Source organism: Lutra lutra, chromosome 2 (genome assembly GCF_902655055.1).
Source record: "Lutra lutra chromosome 2, mLutLut1.2, whole genome shotgun sequence".
Taxonomy (NCBI): Eukaryota; Metazoa; Chordata; class Mammalia; order Carnivora; family Mustelidae; genus Lutra; species Lutra lutra.
In genome coordinates this window covers 18,475,984-18,491,425 of record NC_062279.1, presented here as the reverse complement: position 1 = coordinate 18,491,425, position 15,442 = coordinate 18,475,984, and the positions used below count along the sequence as shown (strand labels likewise).

At 45.8% G+C, this 15,442-nt stretch overlaps 1 pseudogene; it reads left to right on the top strand.

The window, feature by feature from the left end:
- The window catches only part of LOC125094007 (C-myc promoter-binding protein-like), a 50,575-nt pseudogene extending 35,819 nt beyond the window's left edge, over positions 1–14,756 (top strand).
- Positions 14,757–15,442: the final 686 nt, after the last annotated feature.

Genomic DNA, 15,442 nt, shown 5'->3' with positions numbered 1-15,442 from the left:
ACCTGAACAACTCTGTCCTGCATGCATTTGCAACAAAAATGTGTTTTGCGCTTGTCCCGGTGGTCATGAATTATAGAATCATAAATCTGAAAGGGACCTCCAAGTTGTCTACTCTAGTCTTTCCTTTGGCTAATGAGTAGGGTGACCGGTTTGTCCGGACCATTTCAATTTATGCCTCTTGTTCTGATATAGTTATGAATAGCTCCCTCTTCTACTCTCAAATGTGTCCTAATGTGGGCGATAAATTATATGATCTCCCTACTAATGAGAGAAGCAACTTAGCTGGGGCCAGAACTTGTACGCAGGTATCTGTGGTTTATATTTTTTAATAATTATTCAACTGTGCTGCCTCTTTTGCTTTCAAGATATTCCTTTAGAGCCGTGCTTCTTAACCAGAATCACCCGGATAGCTATTCCAAAGCCCCAAGGACTCTGAGAATCTCTTAGGGTGAGATCTGAATATATTGTCTTATGACAAAATTCCCAAGGTGACTTTTTTTTAAAAAAGATTTTATTTATTTATTTGAGAGAGAGGGAGACAGAGAGAGAGAGAGAGAGAGAGCGCATGTGCGAGAAGGACCATCCACGCCCGCTTGTGCGTGTGAGCCGGGGGAGGGGCGGGGGGAGGGATTCTCAAGCAGGTTTTGTGCTGAGCCCAGAACCCGACGCGGTATTTGATTCTCATGACCTGAGATCATGACCTGAGCTGAAATCGGGAGTCAGACACTTAATGGACTGACTCCATGACCACCCCCCAAGGCGATCTTGGTTCACGAGTTGTGTTTCAGAACCATTGCAGAGAGAAAAGGGATAGCTGAGAGAGGTTACTCCAACACCAAAACCATGTGCCAACATGTACTATTTCGACCGGTAACAGATGTAACCCACCAATTGCCAGACTCCAATGCTTCATCACTGATGACTCCATTTTGGTTTCTGATGTGCCATGTGACTTGGAAATAAGGCTGAAAAGGGGGCACTTGGAGGTGCCTTCCCTCTTGCGTCCAGCTCTAGAAGACATACAGACAGCCTTCTCAGACCCATGGAGCGCTCCTTTAGTTTGACTGTCTGCTTGCTGCTGGTCACGCTGTACCATCGGAGGCCAAGGAGCTAGACAAGAAGAGATTTCCTCATGCTGTAGAAGATGACGATCATAGCTGACGGAGGGCTCTGAGATTAGCCCCAAAACGGTGCTGACCACCAGCGAGCTGGAGACATGTAGTAAAAGACAGGAGTGCTCTTACATTTTCCCAGGAAGACAGGAAACCAGGAGGAATGATTCCACGGCAAGAAGGAGAAAGTAAAGCACAGTTGGAAAGCTACGAGAGGGAAGAGCAGTGATTAATCAGGGCTCGAAAGCCATCTGCTCTTCTTGGCTGCGGCGTCCATGATGGCGACACAGCCTACAGAGGCTTGAAAAGGAGCTGGTGCTGGAAATAGGGACAGCATTTTCCTGTTCAGGGAAAATGTAAAGATTCATCATCAGCGAGACTGGAGCTAGAAAATGGCACCCTCATTTGGGGCAGCGTGGGTAGGTTCCCCCGCTTCCCCAAGTCTGGGCTGTTGATAGTTGACTTGCTTTTGTTCTGAGCTTCTATGCCATAGTTTTTTGTTTTACAAGTTGGAATCCTCTGCTGGGACTTACGGTGACGCGTGGAGAAATGACCAAACGTGTTCATCTTTGTTTCCTTTCCAAAACCCTGATTACAACGACAGTAAAGAAATTGAAAGGAGGGCACCCACGGGAATGAGCACTGGCTGTTACATGCAGTGGGTGAATCACTAAATCAAATACATCTAGAAATCAAATAATATATATGTCGCTGAGGATGTGGGCTCAGTAAATGATAAGCATGACCAAAGGTAAAGAGTATTCACTCGAGAGCTGGGCAGCACCCAGCTCCCCAAATCCCGAAGTGAGCCTGCGGGGTAGATGGGCAGCTCCCGGGCTGCTGGTTGTAGGGAGCACACATAGGAAAGAGGCAACTCTTGACCACAGTCTCTTGCTGTTGCTTGGTCCTGCCTTTCCACTGAAGTCCCACCCACCATCACACCTTCACACCACCCCAGCAAGAAGCAAAGGGAACTTGGTAAGAAAACATCGTCTTTGAAACGCATGCTAAGCAGGGTGGCTGGTGTGGGAAACCTGCCTTCAGGCCCCCTCTGCCCCTCATGGGTTCCCTCATGTGGCCCCAGCAAGGTTGCTCTCTTCCCTTTTCCATAAAACAGGCCAATGTCATGTGCTGCCTCTCTCACAGGGCCTCCAGGAGAATGAAGTCATAAAGTGGGAAAGCCCTGTTACGCTGTTTAGTGTTGAGCAATGATGGGTCCCTGTTCCCCCAACTTCGGTAACTGTACGTCTACCTCCTCCCAGCGTGTTGACTCGAGAACATAGTGCAGCTTTCTGGACTGTGAAGAAAAATGGTCTGTGATGCCTGTGACCTAGAAAATCTCCTAAAAGGTCAGAACTAGTTGGAAAAATCGTGCAGAATAGGGACACTAACTCTTCTGCAACCAGATGAAGCCCCAATCTAAGGAGGGCTGAGAGAACTCACAAGGGAAGGTACTAGAGCCTGCGCTGTGGGACTGTGACAGTTTAACTATCTCACCTCATCCTTCTCCCCCCTCCCCGCCTTCTCCCATAGCTCCAGGTCACCCAAGCTTTTGGCTCTCCTGCCTCCTCTTCCTTCTGCAACACTTCTGCGGTGGGAGGGGGCTACCTTTGTTTCTGCTTTTCTTTTTTTCCTTTTTTGGTGCAATCTAAAATGATCGGGGTCAAAGAGCAGACTCCAACCTTCTGGTCTTTGGAAGCTCTTTACACAAGAGAATGGAACGTCCCGAGACAGTCCCGCGTGTGCCCGCGAGTGCCCGCATGTGCAGCCTGCAGACACAGGTGTCTTTGTAGGCACGGTGGGAAGACGCTGATGGGCACGGAACTCTGAGACGTCCCTTCCTGGTGATTCCCATGAGGTTGGGTGGCTCTAAGACTGTCTCAAATTTGTGTCTTATTAAGACGCTTCCTCCATCCCTCCAGCCAACGTTGGATCCTTGCCTCGGAGCAGGTGTTCAGTGCTGCCTGCCATCATACTTCCAGAAAAAACATGGCAGGACTCATTAGCGGGGCTTTCACCACCTCGTGGCCAAAACGAGGAGACTGTGCCGAGAGAGCCCACGAAGCAGCCCATTTAGTTGGGCGCGAGGTGTTAGCCTTCTAGAGCTTTCCAAATTTAGCCTTGAAATCTTCCTCAAGAGCAAAGCAGCACATTCGCCGGCAGGAAACCCCTGCGATATGGCCGTTAGCGCTGGAATTCCGTCAGCGGTTCCGCACCTGCTATTGAACATGGCCTGTGTGTTTTTGTTTTTGTTTTTGTTTTTTTTTTAATAGAATGGAGGCCTTGGGATTTGACGGGGTGGAGGGGTGGGGGCGGGGAGGTCCTTTCATTTTGCCGCAGAACACAAAGAGCTCCATGTCTAGGGCTGTCAGCTGCTCTCAGGAAAGATGGAATCGCACACATTCTCACTCTGAGTGTGCATTATCCCTGAATGTTTTAAGGGTTCTCTAGAAGACTAATGTAAGGGCAGAGCGCTGAACAGTACCCTCACTTATATGAATCCATAGGAAAGGAAGAAAATGAGCTACAACAGACACCATTTCTCAGGGATTAAAACATAAAAGCAACCCCAGGCTTCAGAGGTTGTTAAATGACATCAGGTGACTATTCCTTTCTGGAGCTTTCCCACTGTGTCGTGAAAGCGTTGCTTACAGATATTTATAACGCAGAGAGTGGTCTCAGGTCTAAGAAAAGGATGACGGTGTTTTGGATAAAAATGACCTATTTTTATGATTCATCCATCTAAGCAATCAATATTTTCAAGAGCCTTCTAGATTCTGGGATACAGAGATGGTTAAAGCCATGCAAAATGGTACAGTCTCTGCTCTCTGGCTTCCAGGACAGAGACGTGAAGAGGAGGATGGAAAGCCGGGGAGGGACAGACAGACAGACAGAGGGAGAGGCTGCAGAAGATCTGAGACAGAGTAGACAGACATCTTTTGGCCCAGTGAGTAGAGCTGGCAGGGAGGTAATGTCCCACTGCTGTAGGATATTGGTCACCTCATTCATTCCTTTTTGACTTGGGTTTTCCCATCTGTTAAAAGCTATGTTTTTCAATGAAGCAAAAGAATGATATAATCAGGGGCGCCTGGGTGGCTCAGTGGGTTAAGCCGCTGCCTTCGGCTCAGGTCATGATCTCAGAGTCCTGGGATCGAGCCCCGCATCGGGCTCTCTGCTCAGCAGGGAGCCTGCTTCCTCCTCTCTCTCTGCCTGCCTCTCTGCCTGCTTGTGATCTCTCTGTCAAATAAATAAATAAAATCTTTAAAAAAAAAAAAAAAGAATGATATAATCATATAGATTCTCTCAACTTCTAAACACACTGTCAGTTTGATATGCAAGCTCTTTCAACAAATATGACTAGCAGGCAAGGTTGTTGCTATCTATAGTGTGTACAATTGTAGAAAAAATACATACCACCATCTCTGACCTTAGAGAACTCAGAGGATCATGGGAGCATGCAAACAGGGGCTAGCTCACCTACTAGGATTTCTTATTTTTTTTTTAAGATTTTATTTATTTATTTGACAGATGGAAATCACAAGTAGGCAGAGAAGCAGGCAGAAAGAGGAAGGGAAGCAGGCTCCCTGTTGAGCTGAGAGCCCCTTGTGGGGCTCAATCCCAGGACCCTGGGATCATGACCTGAGCCGAAGGGAGAGACTTAACCCACTGAGCCACCCAGGTGCTGGTAGGATTTCTATAAGAAAATTCAAAGTGTGAGTAGCATCTAATGATGACAGTGTTCATGTCCAAGGGAGACGTCAGGATCTGACCTGCCTCCTAATTCCAGGTCCACCACTTACCAGCTATAAGACTTGGAACATTTACTTCTCTAAGCCTTAGGTTCCTTGTCTATAAGCCTGAAGCTAATCATACGGACTTTGTAGGGTTGCTTTGAGAATTAAATGAGATAATGCTTGCGGAGTGTTTTCCACAGTGACAGGAACAGAAGAAGCGCCCAGTAAATGGTAGCTTTTGTGATAATTTTTAAAGATCCTTGCAATTCCAAAATATCTCTGTCGAGACCATTTTAGTCTCTTAGGTCTAAATAGACATACCTTACAAAGAGAAGAGACGACAGCACAGAGCCACCTGGGTCCCAAGGAGGCCATGTTTGGCACATATGTCTGGTGGGGACTCACAGATTATCGTTCACGCCTTTTGAACCTTGTACAGGGACCATGAGATAGATACATAAATGCTTAAAATTCACATTTTTACGTGTTGGCGGCTCATTTTCGTCTTAGTTGGTTAGAGCAAGGGTATGAGTCAACAAGTACTGAGATTTGTTTATTGTGGCTGCTTTTGTTGTATCCGACCTGAGCAAATACATGTTTGGATCCCATCGTTTCCTAGCCCATGAACTCTGACAGTCCAACATTTCATTGGCTCATCTCCAAAGAGAAGAGTTCTCTCTTCTAATATATTATCTTGCTTGAAAAATGAACTCGGCTGCCTCATGGTAACTAAAAATTTTAGGTGAAATAAGAACTCTCCCAAGTAACCTAGAAAACAGGTAAGCAGGATACCTCAATGAGAAACATTTTTGGCAATCCTAAATTGCTATTCTAAGTGTATACTATTTTCCTTTAAACTATGAAATAATTTTTTTTCCATGGATTTACTTGAAAAGATTTTCTCAAGCATAATCTCCTCAGACTAGAAGGATTTTTTTTAAGATTAACTTTTAAGGCACTCTTGAGATTTACATAAATCTTTCTTAATGACAAATTTCTGCTCAGCTACTCTGCTTCCCTCTGTAATATTTGGAACCATTTCCCTCATGTACATCTTTTGTCTTTCCAGTCATCTTCACAGAGGGTGAGGTAATGAAATCACAAAGAACTTACTCCATTGAAATTTTCCTGAAACGTTTGCCACTCTCAGAACAGATTGTTTTATGAGCGTATTTTACAGAAAATAGTCTCGCAGAAAATGTCTCGCAGAAAACAGCAAGACGAATTTTCTTTCAAAAGAAAATAGGTTGCATTCTTCTTTAACTTTTGCCTTCCAATTAGAAGAGGCAATAGCATGTCTCCAAAATACTAGACAAATAGCCCTGTGTGTTGCTTATATCATTTTGATTATTTTATGGTGACTAACATAGGGATTTACATTGATGTCTCTACCCACCCAATGCACACTGATACATAACTACGCCAAGCTCTATGTTAGTGACAGACAGCACAGGTACGGTGAGGCAGACACCATCTTTGTCCCCAAGAGCTCCCAGCTAATCAAGACGGAGACTTCAGAAGAGGGGATGCCACTTGAGCTGAGGCTTGGAGGAAGAACAGAAGATTGCCAGGTCAAGGGGAGAGGAAATGATATTCCAAGCAGTGGGACAAGCTTTTCGGACAGAAGTCCAATAGTACAAAACTACATGATAGGCTCAGACAATGGTAACGTGAGTACACATAACAAGAGGGCAGTTGTCATTCCTTAAACAAAAACATTCAATGGGTGAAAGCAAGGATTTGCTAATGCACATTTTGGCCCATTTCCTAATCCTACATCATAGGCCACTTAAGCTCGGGTTTCGTGGTCCCTTGGCACCAGATAGCTGGTTCCTATCACCATCCACTAGACCCTTGGGGGTCACCTTCTTTCAAAAGTCTCCCATGCTCATAAGGATAGCGGTGACCAACCCCCTCTTTAAGCAGTGAGTGCGGCATGACTCAAGTGGGAAGAGCCTGGGCTCCAAAATCAGATCTGCCACGTCCTCTGTGACCTTCGGCAATTGGTTTAGCCTCTTTTCTCGCCTGTAAAATGAAGATTAAAGGTACTAACCTCATGAAGTCGTTGCAAAGACTAAATGTGATAGAGCATGTAATGATTTAGATAAGTGGCTGACCCATTGTAAGTCCTCAGTTAGGTGTAGCTATCGTCCATCAATATAATACGCTTTCCCCAACAAATGGCCTCATTGTCGGCAAAAATTAAATTCTAATAGCAGTTCCCTTGTTTCCTTCATTTTTTCTGAGGGAAGTCAGAAACTGGTTTGTTCCTGCTGCTTTCAGCCTAATGAGGAACCTCCATGGTCCGGGGATTAGAGTGGTTCCCGTTTCTTCACATCCTCCCACTGGTCCCTTTATTCTGTCTGACCTTTGCTAAAGACAACAGAATACTCTTTGTTCACCTAATCACATGAGGCAAATAAAACTCAGGAAGAATGCCATCTGGGTCTCTCTTCTTCGACCTCTCCCCATAGGTTCTCCACCAACTTCCCCGGGGGGGGGGGGGGGGGGGGGCTGTGCGGCAAACCCAATAGGTAAAATATTCCTGGATATATAGGGTCACCCCACACGTCTTCCTCACAGCTTGGTTCCCTTTGAAAAAGGCATGTCTGTGCCTCCCCAACAAAGATTCTGCATTGAGGTGATCGATTCCTGAAATTATGTCTTCATGTTATATCCACTTCTTTCCAAGGCTCTGCCTGTTGGCTTATAGATGTCGAATGTCCCACATACTGTTTTGTATCCCTCCTTCCCTCCTTCAGCGTCGTCCCATGTGAATTCCCTGACAAAGCCTTTTACTTCTCTGTAGTTGGGAACTTCATCTCACCCTCCTTTATACTCAGTTTAATGTCTTCTCGGATGAACTGTCTGTTCCCCAGGCAAACAGGCCCTTCCCTTTCTTGGTGACATACAGCCCATGCCTACCCAAGGGGTCATTGACATATCTTAAATTCTGCTTCCTAAATCAAACCTTAAACCTCACAACCTTTGCAAAGCCCATCTTCATCTCACTTCTAAAGTCCCTAGAGAAAAATGCCGCCTGTATCTATAAGCTGTATTGCAGTGATAATAATGTAACAGGTAACGCATATCGGCCCTACTATCTGTTGGCTGAAACCCTGCACAAACTTCAGTTCGCGTCACATTAAACAAGAGTCCTGTGAGACAGGCACTATTAAATTTCTCATTTTACAAATAAAGGAAATGATGCTTGGAAGTTAAGTAATTTGGCTGAGATCACACCAGAAGGAAGTCTGAGAACAAGGATTCAAGCCCCAAACTCTCTTCATACAAGACCCACCCTGATAATCCCTTAGATGCTACCGTCTTGCCTCCAGATACTTCAGAATACAAAGGTTTCTGAAACTTATCGGTGCTAGATTGATAGTTACCCCAAATCTCCCACCTCTCCCTATATGCACACCCCTGTCATGGCCTCACAGTGTTTCCACGTGTTTTTTCTGCCCCTTGACTTTTGGCTTGGCCCTGTGACCTGCTTTGGCCAATAAAACGTGGAAAGAAATGATAGTCCGGGGCCTTGTATTCGTCCCCTGGGGCTGCCATAACAAATTCCTTCAAACTTAGTGGTTCCCAACAACAGAAATCTATTCTCTCAAGAGTTCTGCAGGCCAGAAGCCAAAAATCAAGGTGAGCACAGGATTAGTTCCTTCTGGCCACCTCAAAGGGAGAATGGCCCCACATCTCTCCCCTTGCTTTCGGCAGTTGCCGGCCATCCTAGGAGTTCTTTGGTTGTGACACTGTAACTCCAGTCTCTGTCTCCATCATCCTATAGCCTTCTCCCTGTGTGTCTGTGTCCACATTTCTCTTGCCTTAAGGACACCAGTCATTGAACTAACGCCCACCTCAAACCAGTATTCCAAATAAGGCCACATTCATAGGTAGGAGACGGGGAGCATGAGGATTTCAACACATCTTTGGGGAGCATACAATTCAACCTACAACAGGCCTTAGAAAGCCTGTGGTTTTTCTGCTGGGCTCCTAGGACTTCCGCCATCACCAGGGAAAGAGCTCCCCCAGTTCACTGCCAGCCTTCACCCCAGGCCCAAGTATGATACAATGTGGGGGGAACTGAGGAAGAAAGGCAGGTATGCATGCTTCTAGCAGCCAGACATATGCCGAGGCTCTTCCTCTGGCTGGGTCATGGGGGTTCAAGCTGCAGGTTATGCTTTCCAGCCAGAGTGACTCTGACTTCATCATCTCCCGCAGCCGCTTCCCCTGCACAAGGATTTCTAATTCAGTCAACAAAAAGGAGTCAGTTGTTCATCTTTTGTTACCAATTATTCAATTTCAAAATGACATGTACCTACAGTATTCACCCGATCCATTGGTCTGCAAAACCCACCTTAGGACAATTTGTTCTCTTAAAGGGGTAGCTAGAAAAGTTACGTTATGCCAAACACAATCTTCTTGTTTCTCCAACAGACAGTAGCCTAGGAAATGGCCCTGGGCCATCATTTATCACCTGAGAATCTGCTTCTCTAGGAGGACAGGTGCCTTTATAATAGCATTGAGAGATGGATGGAAACAAGAAGGGCACAGGATGAAATTTGGGTTCATTTATTAAAGCTCTCTAAACTTCAGCTTCTGTAAAGTAAAGATAATAATTTTGGCTGTCCATCTTTCAGGACAATGATGAAAATCAGTTCAAGGAGCTCCTGAGTGGCTCAGTTGGTTAAGTGTCTGCCTTCAGCTCAAGGTCCTGGGATCGAGTCCCGCATCGGGCTCCCTGTTCAGTGGGGAGTCTGCTTCTCCCTCTCCCTTTGCCTGCCACTCCTCGTGCTTGTGCTCTCTCTCTGTCAAATAACTAAATAAAATCTAAAAAAAAAAAAAAGCAGTTCAAGTTAGTAAATGTATAATTAGTACCTCCCATGCCTAACCCTGTCACAGTTATTTCTGGAAATACAAAGGTAAACAAGTATTACTTCTTGACTCAATGGTCATTCAATGGAAAAATAAAATAACGTACATAGATTGTTAAAATCCTTACAGATACAAAGTGGTGGTATTACCACGGTATCTGGTGGTAATAATGGTAATAAACTCAGAAAGTCAGCACTGGAAGGATCAGAGAGATTCTGAAGCCCACCCCCTCTCCTCTTAAATAACCTGATGCCCTAGAGTTAAGTGATTTCTGCCAGGATGTACAACTGGTAGAATTAAATATCAGTTGTTAAGATACTCCAGTTTTTAAGAAGATTCCTAGAAACTCAGATAGTAAGAGCTAGTTTGGTCAGCTGCAATGTTAACTATTGTGTACAGAGGGTTGACGACATTTAGAGAAACCTTTTCTCTCTGGTTGACACTGCAGGTGATCGGATAGGCTGGGAACCAGCCTGACCAGTCTGGATTCTGAGTCTGTCACTTACTAGCTAGTGACCTCAGGCAAGTTACTTACACTCCCTGTGCCTCATTGTCTCCTCTGCAATATGAAGATCATAATCGTACCTGACCCCACGGGATTGTCGTAAAGATGAAAGGAATTAATAGGTAAAAGGCTTAGAACAGAGTCTGGCACATGACAAGCTCTCAGTAACTATTTCCTATTCGATGGGATTAAGGTAAAGGGAAGATTCCCATGGGTCATACTGTTTGTGGGAGAGGTCCCTACGGAAGGGACGATGGAGGCTGGACCCAAGGGCAGCCCCTGAAGCAGTGAATGCAGTAAATGTCTCTTACCCCACAAACTGAACCAGAGCTGAAACCTGGAGGCTAGTCCTTCCCTTTCACAAAGGTGTCAGCTAACATGCTGAGCGCTTCGAACCTCACTGTGTGAAGGCTGACGGAGAGAATGAGCCTGTGATTCTAGGACTGCAGCCGCCTCTCATCCCCGGCTCCCACCAGCAGCTTACTCGGGGTTCAATGAAGGCGGCAGATGGTTTGCCCAGGAGAGGCAGCCTCTGTTCCGGGAGAAAGGCATTGATCACCCTTCATTAACAATTCTCTAGCATCCTCTGCCTCCTCTGGATCTGGCCTAAAGGTTGACAGGCAGAGCCTGGAGGGGTTGTTCGGCTTACACACTGATCACACCTGACTATCTGAGGCTTCCTGCCTCCACGGAACGTGACACGCACTGCAGACCCCAGGTCGGGGTCACCCTGGGACAACGGTCCATTTCGCGGACTCCCTGCAGTGGGAGGGGTAAAGGCAAAAGCAGAGAAGGTGAAAGGACAGGGCTGTGACTGAGTCCGTGGAAGTGATGTGGCTGGAGAAAGCGGGTCGGCCCAGAGTGTAGCCGGCACAGCACAAGAGGGGTCCAACAGGAAGCCGGCGTTGCGCCCACCCAGCTCTTGGGCTCAGCGCAGGTGACCGGTCCTGTGATCACAGTCTGTCTGATCCCCTCTAGACACGTCCCTTTGGTGGAGAGGGAAGCATCTGGCTTCATTTGACATTCCAAGCAGACAGCCAGCTCCTCTCCTCGCTGCGATTCCAGCCTCGCCTGGCTGTCTCCCGATGATAATTTGACGTCCCACGTAGACCTCACCGCGGGGAGAGAATGTGCTTGAAACCGAAAGTGTGTCTGATCTCCTGGCCGGTTTTCCTTGTCACTGTAAATTAATAAAATGGCGTTTTGATTTACACATCTGTCTCTCGTCCGCTCGGTTAGGATGACGGAAGGCCCGATAAATGGATCTTACCTTGGTTGCTGACAAAACCAATTTTCTCAGTTTTTTGAACCTGAAACACGAAAGGCCAGACCCTGACTGTGGTTGAATCACCAGGGGTAAATTCCCCGTCAAAGTATCTGGCGTTCGGACGCCCACGACTTCCTTCCCAACCTCCTCTCAAACACATTTTTCCCCCCTCCGAGACTTAAATCTTCCAAGGTGAACCCTCCACGTCCAAAGCCCACTCAGATGATCGATCCATGCTGACAAACACAGGAAATGGGAAGTTCGCCCCTACCCCGCGCTGCCCAATCCATGTTTTGACATATCTATGAAAGCACCTAATCACATCCTCGTTCTGGCGAGCATGAGATTTTTTTCACATTTTATACATGTCCTCTATTCAAAACTATTTGGTTATTACGTCTTTATAACCCTAGCTTTCCCAAGCCTATCAGACAGTACAAGTTAAGGTTGATGCTATCGTTAAACCCAAAGGTGCCGGCTGGGCAAACCCACCTGCAGGCTGGCGGGCCATCAGCCTCTGTCCCCAAGTCCCCAGTCAGTCTGTCCTGGGATGCCCCCTATGCTCACAGCCCTCTCCTCTGAACTCCATTTTAGTGTTTGCTGCCCTCCAGTCATTTTCAAGAGACTGGCCTTAGCCAAGCCCCTTCTTTTGGGGTACCAATGTGTGAGATTTCTTCTCCTAAAAGCACTGTCTCTGGGAGGCTGTAACTAAGGGTGACAAATGACATGACATTCCCTGCAGTCATCTCTGTGCCCTTCTTATAGAAGTGGGTGGTGCCCCTTCCCCCAGGCCTGTGCTGCACAATGCCTCCTAGGTCCCAGGCTGACACCCCCGTGTCCAGGATCTTACTGTGTCCTCGGGAAATAGCTCTTTCCTTCTCAACCTTCAGCTCCTCTCTGAACAGTGAGCAAGCTTAGAACTAGGGGAACAGACACCATTCTGCCCTCCCCCATCTTCTGCACCTGCCTCCGATCAGAGCATGCTCAGAAAATCTCCTCTAAAGTTGTACCTTTCATTCGTGCAAATGACGCTGGCAACCCTGGGTCTCGGGGTCCACAATCTCCATTCAGCAGCAGGGAGGAAAAGCCGAGAGCCACTCAACCAACATCTGTGAGCAGATGTCAGTGTGCCAGCCTCAGGGCTAGCTTGTGATGATAAAGAGAAGAACGAGACAGTCTTAGACGTTCAGAATCTGAGAAGGGGGGGAGACAATGGGACTCATTTACAATTAACCATGATATACCATGATAAGGACTATAATAATGGTCTGTACAAAACATGTTAAAACATGGAAGAAAAGAGGCTTCCTAATGCAGAGGTTAGATGGTAGCAGACAGGAGCTGAGTAAAGGAAAGGAAGTTTTCTTAAAAGCTTGTTGGAGATGACAGGAAATGGTCCTTCCAAGCCTCAGTTTACCCGGTAGACCACAGAAGGCATTCCAGGTAAGGGGGAAAGATGCAGACAAAATGCTAAAGGCATTTAATTCTCTAAGTTTGATAATTCCATACGTGACATTTTGCTATATCTGACTGGCAGCCTTTCAGCAAAACCTTTTGAAAAAAACAGATGTTGCAATGGAAGTTGATCCCTTCTCTCTCTTGATTGCTGACTGAAAGACAGCAAAAAGAAGAGGAGGAGGGGAAGGAATATGACAGCAACACCATTTCACCCCCATCCACCCGGTGGGATTTAACTGAAGAAGTGATGAATCTGAGTCGTGTCAGCAGTCCTTTGACGAGTCGTACATCAAGCACCGATTTCCATCGGACAGGTGCTCATAAATTCACGAGGAAGCAAAGTCCAGCCTTTGTTAAGGCATGCAGAAGCTCTAGCCCCCTCCCAGCTCTCTTAGACCAATGAGATTTGCCAAACCTGGACACTACCCAAGAAATCACGGGGGGATGAAGGGACAGATTCTGGACTCCCCCAGCTTCTCATCTACTTTCCCCTTTAGAGAGGAATCCCAAGATCCATTTACGCATTCCTTGCTTTCACTTCTTTTAGATACTCCGCTAGTATTGAACCTAGATGTTCTGAGAAACAGTATTCTCGCTGCCAGAAAAGGAGCTACAGAGAAAGCCAAAGGAAATGGTAGCCCAGCTTCCCGATGTGTACCTCCCAGGGGGCCCAGGATGCTGAATCAACCTCCTCCGAGATGAAAATGTCTGTCACGAGGTAGGAGCTGTTGCCTCCTCCCAAGAGATCAGGGCCCCCTCAGGGATGAGAGGATTGGCCTCAGCTCAACAAGACTGGCAAGTTCTGCTTCCTTAGAAAGATCCCTATCAACGTTTGCCTTACTTGGTATATCAAAAGTGGCATCTTTACACAACAAGAATTATACAAAAATATCTTCCAGAACTACACAGAGGAGGTTCTCATCTCAAGTTACTCTTGGTGTGAAACTTGTGTGTTGTCTATGATGAGGAAATTTGAGGGCCAGTGGACAGCAGATGACTCACATCTCAATACAACATGCCTGTTCTGGGGGCATTCTCTTCTTACCTTTTCTCAACATTTAAATAAGAAATCCAAGATATCCTAGCAGATGCTTTTTTTGAAGTCTGTTCCATCTACAGAAAATAGGCATTTTCTATCTCCCTTTACGGGTCAGACAAGGCAATCTTGGATCTGGGCATCGGCCTCTGGTCTTGATAACATTAGAGAATTTTGATTCATATAGCCCTTCTAAATTGCAGGAAAATTCACATGCCTGAAGCATTCACATCCCTACTAACAGATGAACAACAGTTGTGTCAAAGTGTTCAGTATGACCAATGGCCCGGAGTTTTAGTACTTAGTCTGGTTAAGGAAAATACGAGAAGACAAAAGCTCCTTCCTACAGGCAGCCTACCATCTCCTTGACAAGGGGCTTCAGATTCCTTAGATTAGAATGACCCCTCCCAAGCCCAGATCCTATCTCTGTTCCATATCTTCATCCATTAATGGCATGGAAAGAACGTGAAAGCTTATTATTGGAAAACGAAGGCAATCATGCAAGAACATTGGCAGATCTTGTGGATCATCATTCAGTGGTTTCTTTGGAACCTGGTGTGCTGTTTTGGACATCTTGACTTGCTCAGTAACTTACCTGGATCGATTCCAACTTCTGGAGCATTGTAGGAAGTATTCGAAGCTTCGCCACCGTTGCATGTTTAAGGATGGTAAATATGTTCTAATACAAAAATTATGGGGCAATATGAAATTACATCAGGACCTGAAACTTCCCTGCTATGTCCCCGTACCCCAAATTGTCTGAATGTCTCTTTATTATCCACAGATCCCTCATTTAGCCAAGAACCATTGGAAAGTACGATAAAGGGTACTTAGTTGGTTAAGTGACTGCCTTCGGTTCAGGTCATGATCTTGGAGTCCTGGGCTTGAATCCTGTGTGGGGCTCCCAGCTCCATGGGGAGTCTGCTTCTCCCTCTGACTTTCTCCCCTCATGCTCTCTCTTACTCACTCTCTCAAATAAATAAAAAAAATCTTTTTTAAAAAGTATGATAAAAAGCATTAAAATGAATATTTATGGAACGATGAGTCAGATTCTAGAGACAATGAGTAAGTGTTCACATTTTAAAGGACAGCAGAACTTATATGGAGAAATACTATTTCTCTAGCTTACTCTATATTTAAAGTAGAAGATGGCATACGATCTTCTCACATCTAGCCAAGTGTCCACACAACTGTGATAGTGCATGAGTACAGGGTGATGGGATGTGGAAAAACCTTCAAATGTGTGTGCATGCATGTGTACTTTTGATATGTATCATACAGTCAGTGGGTAAAATAACACTTCTATTTAAAACAAATAAGAAAAAAACTAAGGTCTGAGCAACAGCAAACTGTTATGTATCAAAAAAAAAAAAAAAATCTTTGACTCAGGTAACAATATTTTAACTTCCACTTCCCAGACCATGGAGCCATAGAAGGAACTCCCAGGAA